This window comes from Echinops telfairi, unplaced genomic scaffold, assembly GCF_000313985.2.
Source record: "Echinops telfairi isolate 266 unplaced genomic scaffold, ASM31398v2 ScPeMD7_1;HRSCAF=3_0, whole genome shotgun sequence".
Lineage (NCBI taxonomy): Eukaryota > Metazoa > Chordata > Mammalia > Afrosoricida > Tenrecidae > Echinops > Echinops telfairi.
Genome location: NW_022103896.1, coordinates 91,981,048 through 91,991,680, shown reverse-complemented (window position 1 = coordinate 91,991,680; position 10,633 = coordinate 91,981,048). Strand labels below are relative to the sequence as shown.

Genomic DNA, 10,633 nt, shown 5'->3' with positions numbered 1-10,633 from the left:
GAAAGTCTCATCTTTCTTCCATGGAGTGGCTGGTGTTTTGAACTGATTGCCTTCTGTGTAGTAGCCCAACACATAGCCCACTACACCACCAGGGGTCTTTAGAGATGCTTTAGTGGACATTCTTTTTTTAATTAAATAAAATTCATTTACAAAGAAAACTTGATCATTTCTGTCCTAAACAACAACAAAATGTGTGCACTTACTGGTGTGTGGTGGTGATGATGTGTCTTACAACATAGGATAAATACCCAGGAAGGTGGGCCATCACTTTGGGGAGACTCTGAGTAAGGCGGGCGTGGTTGGGAGCTGTGGGTGTGACTGAGTCACTGATCTCACTAGGCAGTGATTTCCGCTCTGGCATATACACCTCTTCTTGTCGAAGCTCAGAGCCCCAGGAATCTGAAGGATCCCAGGCTGGCTTCCTTCCCCGAGCCACTGTAGGCACAGAGGATTGGAAGCTGCTCCGCTTTCTTTGTAGCAGTGAGTTTCACCAACAAGGAAAGTTGGTGATGGGTCTTGAGGAGGTGTGAAGAAGGTGCCTGCTCTTCTTGGGACTGCTCTTGCTGCTGGGTCTGTTCTAGGCCTGCATACCAGACTGTGCACCCAAGAAAAGTCCCTGAATGTGAGCCCTCTGACCCTACAAACTCAGCATCTGTTCAGATCGGTGCTGCAACAAGGAGCAGCTGAACTGTCTCAGGGAACTCTGTTGGTAGTGGTGGTGCCAACTTTGGGGAAGGTAGTACCGAGACCCCAACCCACCTGGGATGCTGAATCTGCTGCCTGTGTTCATCCCCCTACATTCGTGGGTCCCAACTCATAGCGACCCTGTAAAATAGAATAGAACTGCCTCTGGATTTCTGAGACTTTACTGGAGCAAAAAGCCTCACTTTTTTTCTGAAAAGGGACTGGTGATATCAGACTGCTGACCTGTGGTTAGCAGTCCAAAGGGTAATCCACGATGCCACCAGGCCTCCTATTGCACCTGGGACTTATGAGACTAGACAGGATTACTTCTACTGTCACCTTGCATTTGTTCTGGAGTGCTGCTGGTGGTCGAAGAGCTTTTTTATTCATTAGTGCAACTACTTTGTCCTGGAAGTACTTAGGAGCCTTAGGAGCGATTTTTTAAGAAGGCAAATGATCCTACTTCTCTCTGAATATTTACATTCAGATGTTTATGGATCGCAGCTTTGTCATCAACTGACTCCGTTTGGATGCAGCAGTCCGTGTCCTAGAACCATGTCCTTCACTTGTTTAGCTAGATGTAGCCTAGGGACCTTCAGCCCGGGGAGGAGGGTAACTGCTTAAGTACCTCCACTGATGAGTGCCCCACATGGCAGATGGGGAGTTGTGAGTGAGTTTACTTTATAAAATAAATTTTATGTCAGCCTGACTGAGAGAAGGAATAATAGGCATTACCACGGTTATATTTGTGAGGCATTGGCTAAATATGCAGATGGATTCTGATTGGTAAATAATAAGCCAATGTAAGTCTAGTATTTTTCTTTTCCATATCCTTATTTGCTAATGTAAAGAGGTGAAACTAGCCAGATAATGACATAAAAAGTGTCTAGTTTGGATTCCTTCAATAATATTTTTTGGCATTTGGGCAAGGTGATTGGCTTCTGGCCCCTGCTTACTGTTGCCAGGAGTGTCACCATGGAGCCGAGGAAGTGGGCCAGAGCCAGGGAAAGCCACAGTACCAAACAACGTGTCAGGAAGGAGCAATAATATGTTTTATATTCACATCTCGTTGAAGTGTTAGGCTTACCTTTGTAATCAGAAGAATGATCCCCCAAATTATCCACATGAGAAGCAGCTAGCACCTTAAGTGGAAATGAATGGCATCATTGGTTTTGTCCAAGAGATGAATTGATGAGAAGGAGGTTATTGAAAATGAGGTAGATTGCCTGAGTTGGCACATGAATTTTCTCATTTGGAGGATTGTTCTGTGGCTGTGGAGATGGAGGGATGTGCTTCTCCAGCTGTTTATCTGCCATCCTGCTTGGGATTGAATTTTGCATCAATTTAAAACAACATCTCTTGGCCTTTCACCCATCCTCATCTTCTGGAACTCTGCTTTCTTATGTTGGACCTCTCATTCTCTTTCATGGTACATTTTGGGTAATTTCCTCAGTTTTTTTTCTTTAAGCTCACCAATTCTCTGAACTTGATGGAATTATTAAACAAATGTGCTTCATTTATTGTTTTAACTGTTTCTTGAGTTTTACATTTTAAGATTTTTTATTTCTGAAAGTTAAGATTTCTTTTTCAAGTTCACACATGCTTTTGTGGGACACAATTTAGCCACAACAAATCATAAGGAAAGAAGAACAAGTATTATTATAATCATGTTGTTATTGCTAGGTATCATTGAGTCAGTTCCAATTCATTGTGACCCTGTGTATCACAGAATGCAACATTGCTCAGTCCTGTGACACCCTCACCATGATGCCCTTCTTAGTGACTGCTATCTTACCAAGCATGATGCCCTTCTTAGTGACTGGTCTTTCGTGGCAGCACATCCAAAGTACATGACATGAAGTCTCACCATCCTTGCCTCTAAGGAGCATTCTAGCTGTAATTCTCGGATAGATTTGTGCTTTGGGCAGTCCATGGTACTTTCACGATTTTTCACCAGCACCATAACTAAAATGCATCTTTGGTCTTTCTTATTCAGTGCCCAACTTTCACATGCATATGATAGCCTGGGTCAGGTGCGCATTAGTCCTCAAAGTAACATCCTTGCTTTTCAACACTTAAAAAAGATGTTTTGAAAAAAAGATGTTTTGTGCAGGAAACTTACCCAGTGTGCTGTGTCCCAAGGATTTTGGTATGTTGTGTTTCCATTCTCCTTTGATTCAGGTAATTTAAAATTTTTCATGTTTTATTTTCTTGTTAGTAATTTCTTAATCTTTAGCATTGCTATCTGAGATGATGTTTCATAGTATATATCATTGATTTTCTAATTATTGAGGCTTGCTTTATAGTCTCATGTATGTTCTATTTGGAGAATATTTCATGATCTATGGAAAAGAATGTATATTGTGCTGCTGTTGGGCTAAAGTGTTCTGTATAGGTCTATAAGATAAAGTTTATTCTGTTTAGATCTTCTCTATCTTTCTAGCTGTTCTGTCCCTTATTAAAAGTGATATATCAATGTCTTATGCATCATTATTGTGGAGGTGGCTGTTTCTTCAAGTTATTTAAATATTTGGGGGCACTTTCATTGTGAATGTGTGTTTATTTGCTTGAAACTAACTTATGTGTCACAAATAATTGAAGTCAGTTTCTATTGTACTTTTCCTCCTTTTGTAATCACTCAGACCTGTGTTTAGGTCTGATGAATAAAGAATCTGGGAGGTCTTCAAGGTGCTCACCGATTTCTTTCTCTCTCAAACAGTATTATTTAGAGCAATTTTAAGTTTACAGGAAAACAAACAAACCCTATCCAGAAAGTAAAGTTTTCATTTGCTCCCTTCCCTGCTGTAGATGCATTAGGGTGGTACATTTGTTACAATGAATGTTCCAAGATGGACACATAATTATTAACTGAAGTCCGTAACTTAGTCCGTAACTTATATTAAAGGCCACTCTTTGTGTTGTACAGGCCTAAGGCTTTTGAGAAATGCACAACTCATGTGTTCACCATTCCAGTATCATACCAAATCATCTCACTGCCCTAAACATGCTTATGCTCCACTTATTCTTCCTCCTCTGCTACCAAGTCACTTGCCATTTGTGCTAGAAGAGGCTAGATTTATGCTAGATTAAGCTTTCTTAACTTCTCCTGGAGGTGCATTTCTTTGGAACGAGACATAACCACTTGATGGTACCTGATGGAAGAGAAGAGACACTGGATGTGAGGAATGCAAGCAATGCCACAAGGAAGGCAAACAGTACAGACAGCTGAAGCTGTTAATTGAAGCAAATGGAGAAAGTAAAATGGGAAAGTTGCCAGAACGGGAAGCAAAGAAATGTAGAAGGAGCCAAAAGTGAGGAGAGAACTTGCTAACCTTGAAAAGAGGGAGCTAGGTACACAACTGGAGAACCACACGATATCTGGAGGCTTGGAGGTGCCATCTGCAAAGCTGGATCCCAAGATCCATTCAAGAAGGAATGAAACCTGTTACAATATCTTTAAAGGATCTGCACGTTTTAAAAAGAGATGTACCCTATCACAGGCTTGTCTGCGGAGAACCTGGTTTGTAACCATGCTGATTGTAAAAGATTCACAAGAGGACCACTATTTTTAAAACCATGTAATATAGGAGTGCAGCTTGGAGGAACACACATTTGAAAAGAAAAAGAAGAAAGAAGAAAAAGACCAGTTTGGTCAAGAACCCTTCCTGGATTGGAGACAGCAGTGGAGTGGGGTGAGGGCAGGGCAGGCAGGTAAAAGTCTCATACTCTCACTGGTGGTGACGTTACAACACAGAAACACTTGCCTTTTAAGCACTTAATGATCTCCAAAAGTCTGACCTAAACCATCTAGCTTAATCATATTTCTCGACTAAAAAAAAGTTTTATTGACCTTAATTCACATATCTTATCATTCAATTCTTCAATCATATTAGAAAGTTGTACCGTAATTACCACAATTTTAGAACATTTTCATTTTTCTTGTGCTCTCTGTCATTACCTACCCAGCTATACTCCCAAGAAAACATTAATCTAGTTACCATCTATAGATTTACCTATCCTGGATTTCATATGCAGAAAAATATGCAACAATAACAAAATAAAACAAAAACCTCAATGGAAAAGAAAGCAGGAAAAAATTAAAACTAGAACAAATTTAGAATGAGTCAAACAGAAGATCATATGATACAGTATTGTATTTTAACTAAACTATATCTGTAAGATCCATTTTCCAAGTACTCTGTGTTAGCAGGGCTATTCATATTCCTGGTCTGTGGTCAGATGGTATTCACAGAGGCTTAATCCATGTGTATTTCCCCTTCACTTTAAAAAAAATTGAAACACCTCTAAAATGGGTCAAAAAGGAGCTCAAATGCAAAGATATTACATTTTAACCTAAATACATCTACCATAAACAATTTACAATGCTCTCTGTCTGATTACCAGGCTATTCACATCCATTGACTGTGGTCAGAGGGGATTCACCTAACGCTTAATCTATGTGTGGACCCTATAAATGGAATTTGGGCATCCACCACTGCATCTCTCAATAAAATAATCACTGCCATCAAGTTGATTGATGCTGACTCATAGTGATTCTGTAGGACAGGGTAGAACTGGCCATCCAGTTTCCAAGACTAACTCTTTATGGGATTGGAAAGCCCTGTCTTTCCCCTGTGGAGAAGGCTGGTGGTTTCAATTCATAACTACTATGCCACCAGGGCATCTAGCAATGCATGCAGTTCATAGCGTCCGCAAACACTAGAGTATTTCAGCTTTAAGCCCCAGGGAGTATGTTGGTTCCATAAGTGTGTTAAAGGTAAATTTGAGGTAAAGCCCAGTTTACTTTTTCTGCATCGAATCTTTCTGGTATGGCCTATAAAGGATGGCATGCACTCCAAAAAGCCGACTAGTCTGTAGCACAAGGGGGACATGGGTCACCAAGGACTGAATAAAATCTCGGTCAAAGATGTCCACTTAAGAATATAGTGCCAGGCATATTCTCCCCTTGGGCTCTATTGTTAAGTGTTTTGTTTGTTTTCTGAGGAGAGGTAGCTCCTCTCAGTTTACCCACCAATAAAAATGTAATTGCCTTCTCTGAAACACATGGCTCCCTCCCTCTACATCCTGTGTTAATGTGGGTAGATAGCATATTTCTAGGTATTTGTCTATTTCTTCTAGATTATCAAACTTGTGGATATAGTCTTTCATAGTACTATATTATTGCTTTTATTTCATTTGAAATTACATTGATGTCACCTTGTTTATCTCTAATTCTAAATATTTGCTTCTCCTTCTTTTCCTTTGTTAAGTTTGCCACCAGTTTGTCAATTTTGTTAATCCTTTTAAGAAACTAATTTCTTGTTTTGTTGATTTTTTTCCATTGGCTTTTCTGTTTTCCAATTTGTTTACTTATGCTCTAATCTGTATGATTTCTTTTCTTCAGTTTGAGCATTTATATTGTCCATGTTCTAGTTTTTGGAGGTGTTGTTTTTGGGATCTCCTCTTTTTTCATGAATGTTGATAGCTATAAATTGCCCTCTGATAACTGTTTTTGCTATGTCCCAATGGTTCAGGTACGATATGTTATCATTTTTTTTGTTTATTTATTTCAAGGACTTTTAAAAAATTACGCTTTAGTTGATCTATTAATGAGCCATTTTTAAGTTGTGTGTTATTCTGCCTCTATGTGTTTGTCTTTCTGTTCTTCCTATTGTTAATTTTTAAATAATTTTATAGTAGCGTGATGGGGGGGATTGGATTTTAGGGTCTCACTGTTTTTGAATTTGTTGAGGCTTGCTTTATGTTCTTACATGTGATTTATTCTAGAGAATGTACTGTGTGTGCTGCAAGAAAATGTTTTCTGTGTTGTTGGGTGGAGTGCTCTGTATATGTTTAGGAAATTGAGCTGGTTGATTTTAGTTCTTCAAGTTTCTTTCTTTCTTTTAAATCATTTTATTGGGGGCTTGTACAACTCTTATCACATGCTATACATCCATCTATTTTGTCAAGCACATTTGTACATTTGTTTCCATCATCATTTTCAAAACATTTTCTTTCTACTTGAGCTCTTGCTATCATTTCCTCATTTTTCACCCCTCCCTCTGTCCCTCACAAACCCTTGATAACTTGTAAGTTATTATTATTTTTTCATGTCTTACACTGACTGATGTCTCCCTTCACCCACTTTTCTGTTGTCCAGCCCCCAGGGAGGGGGTTATATTGTAGGTCATTGCGATCAGCTCTCCCTTTCTTCCCCCATCTTTCCCTTACCCTCCTGGTATCGTTACTCTCAATATTGGTCCTGAGTGGTTTATCTGTCCTGGGTTCCCTGTGTTTCCAGCTCTTATCTGTACCAGTGTGCATACTCTGGGCTAGCCAGATTTGTAGTTTACTTTATTGAGTTTCTTTCCTGATTATCTGTGTTTCCTTGAGATCAGGGTGTTGAAATCTCTTATTATTATTATTGTCAAGCTGTTTATTTTTGTTTTCATTTACTTATCTAATATACAAATAAGTGTTTATTATTACCATGAGTGGATAACAGGTTTTGAAATCTGGGCATGAAAGCCCTCCTACTTTGTTTTTTCATAGTGTTTTTTTTTAAAATCCTGGGTTTCTTTCCTTCCATATAAAGTTGGTGATTAGTTTTTCTACTTCTGTGTATAATTGTGCTGATACTTGGATTGGAATTGCAAAGACTACTTTAAATAATATTGATATTTTCACTATATTAAGTTTTCCTATCCATGATCATGAGACATTCTTCCATTTGTGTACGTCTCTTTTGGTTTCTTGTAGAATTATTTTATAGTTTTGTTTGTGTAAGTATTGTTTTTCTCTGATTAGGTTTATTCCTAAGTAATTTATCTTCCAGGTAGTTATTGTAAGTGGTATTGTTCCTTTAATTTTCTTTTTGGACCTCTTTGTTATAACAAGAATGCAATTGATTTTTATATTTGATCTTATAGCCTGCTACATTGCCAAATTTTTCTGTTAGTTAAAGCAGTTTTATTGAATATTTGGTGTTTTGTTTTTTTTTTATATATAGGATTAAGGCATCCACAAATAGAGTTTTGTTTCTTCTTTGCCAATTTGGATGCCTTTAGTATCTTCTTAATGTCTTGTAACTCTGGCTAGAACTTCCATGACTATATTCAATAAGAATAATGATAAAGAGCAACCCTGCCTGGTTCCTGTTGGGATTGGGAAGAGGAATGTTTTTAATTTATCTAAATTAAGTGAGATGCTAGCCATTCCTTTTGGATATATGACCTTTATTATGTTGAGGAATTTCCCTTCCATTCATATTTTATTAAGTGTTTTTTACCAAGAGCAGATGCTGATTTTAATCAAACGCCTTTCTGCATCACTTGATATATCACATGGCTCCTTTACTTTATTTTGTTTATGTAGTGGATTGCATTGATTGTTCTACTAATATTGAACCACTTTTACAAACCTAGTATGAGTTCCATTGATCATGATGTATATATTTATTTTTAAAAGTTTCATTGAATTCTATTGGTTATAATTTTGTTGAAAATGTGTCATCTATAAGTGATATTGTTCTATAATCTTCAGTTCTAGTAATGTCTTTGGCTTAGGTACCTGGGTTATACTTGATTCATAAAATTAGTTTGGTAATATAATAATATATTTGGTAATATAATATATTCATAAAGTGAGTTTGGTAATAACTGAAATAGTTCATGTAAGATTGGTGCTAACTTTTTTCAAAGGCTTGATAGAATTTCCTAGTAATACTATCTGGTGCCAGACTTCAAATTTGGGATTATTTTAATGACCCAATATATTTCTTCTTGTAGGTATAGAGATTTTCTTCAGCAGTCTGTGTTAGTTTAGGTAGGTAATGTATTTCTAGAAATATAATAATTTCTTGTAGGTTTTCAAATCCATTGAATATGATTTTTCATAATACTGTTTTTCATACCATTTTTATAATCTTTTTTATTTCTCTTATTTCTTTTGTGATGTCACCTGTGTAATTTCTTATTTGTAATACTTGTTTTTACTCCTTTTCCTTTGTTCCAAGGTTGGCCACTTGGTTTATCAATTTTGTTAATTCTTTCAACTTCTTGCCTTTTTTTTTAACCTGTTTTTAAATTTTTTTTTTCCCTGACGAATTTATTTCTGCTGTAATCTTTATTGCTTCTTCTGGTGTCCGAGAGTTTGTTTTACTGGTCTTGTTGTATTTGTAGCTAATGTGTTAAGGTGTTTATATTGATTTTTCTTTTCTTTTTTTAATGTGTAAATGTATTGCCTTATGAGCACTACTTTTGCTGTTTGCCAGAGATTTGGTATGTTGTGTTTTTGTTCTCATTTGCTTCGAGGAATTTTTTAATTGTGCTCTTTATTCTTTTCAATTGCCAAGGGTTTTTTACCAAGTAAAGTGTTGCTACCAAGTAAAACATTGTATCAGGCAAAGTGTGCTGTTCAGTTTCCATGTAACTGATTTTTTTGGTTGATAGCCCTAAGGTTGGCTTCTAATTTGATTGCATTGTGAGCTGAGAAAATGGTTTGTTGTGTCTCAGTGTTTTTTAACCTATTGATGCTTGATTTATGGCCTAAAATCTGATCTATCCTGCAGTGTGTTCCATGTGCACTAGAAAAAAAAATCCTGTATATTGTGGTTTTCTTGAATGACGTGTTTTTTCTGTATATGTTTAAGAAATCAAGTTGGTTAATTGTATTGTTTAGTTCTGTATCTTTGTTAAATTTCTTTCTAGTTGATCTGTCATTGTTTGAAAATGATGTATTCTAATATTGTTGTGTTAAGGTCTGTTTGTTTCTTCAGTTCTATAACAGTTTGATTAATATTGTTAAAGCTGTTTTATTGTGTACATCCATGTTTATTATGGCCATGTCTTGCTCAATTGTAGCCTTCATCATTATGTAGTCGCCTTCTTTGCTTCTCATGATGGCATTTACTTTGATATGTTTTCTCAGAAATTAATATTGATAATCCTGCTTCCACCTATTAGTAGTTTATTATATTTTTTCCCCATCTTTTCACTTTTAGTCTATTTTTGTCTTTGTATCTAAGGTGTGTTTCTTTTAACACATTTACAAGATGTGTCATTTTGATGTATTTCAATTTCCTCAACAAAATTACAGAAACCATTTATAGCCTACCATTTATGCTGACTTTTATCCATTTAACAAGACAAATATATGTCCAAATTAATTTTTCTGTAAACCTTCTAATCTCAAAATTCTCTTTGTGGTATACCTGTCTCTACAGATACATGTTAATTTGCCACAAATGTAAATTGATTATTAATCCCAGTAAATCAGTTTCATTCATGAGAGTATTACTTTAGTTCTACATATAAATGTAAAAATATTCTTAGAAAGTAATCATCAAATGTAAAGACAATGCAGTGGAGATTGTCAGACTACTGACCCAAACAACCCTTATGATAGCTCGAACCCAATATCACAAGTGTTGTCTAATGTAAAATATTGTAAGTTTTATATAAATTTACAGTTTCATTTATAAGTTAATATATTTATTTTAAATGGGGAATTAATACATATATCTTTCCACAGTTGAATCATGTCAATCATGCATTGTACAATTGCTCCTACAAGCAGTTTCCAAATGCTCTTTTCCTTCCCAGACTCCTTGACATCGTCTCCCTCTTATAACAGCCCCCACAACCCACCCCCACCAAAACCCTTATTCTATTTGCTGTTCCTGTAAGTTCATCACTTCTGGATTTCATATGTTGTCTTTAAACAAGTTGTATTTTAAAGAAAATGTGCAGTTTCTTTCAAGTGTCAATTTGATGTTTGTAGAGATAGGTGTCTGTAAACCTAGTGTTAAGCAGCATATTAATGGCTTATATTTTCTTAACCCTTCTGTCAGTGTTTATCTCATAACTAGTGAATTTAATCCCTGTATATTTAATGTTTTTATTGATAAGTATGGTTTTATTGCTGTCATATTATTATGTTTTATGGCTGT

The 10,633-nt window shown here is 36.3% G+C and overlaps 1 non-coding gene across 1 annotated transcript; it reads right to left on the bottom strand.

Annotated features, from left to right (window-relative positions):
• Positions 1 to 3,245: 3,245 nt before the first annotated feature.
• Positions 3,246 to 3,365, bottom strand: LOC115868993. The gene has a single exon (XR_004045922.1). It is a non-coding gene; the product is annotated as a small nucleolar RNA SNORA61 (small nucleolar RNA).
• Between the last annotated feature and the right edge of the window lie 7,268 nt (positions 3,366 to 10,633).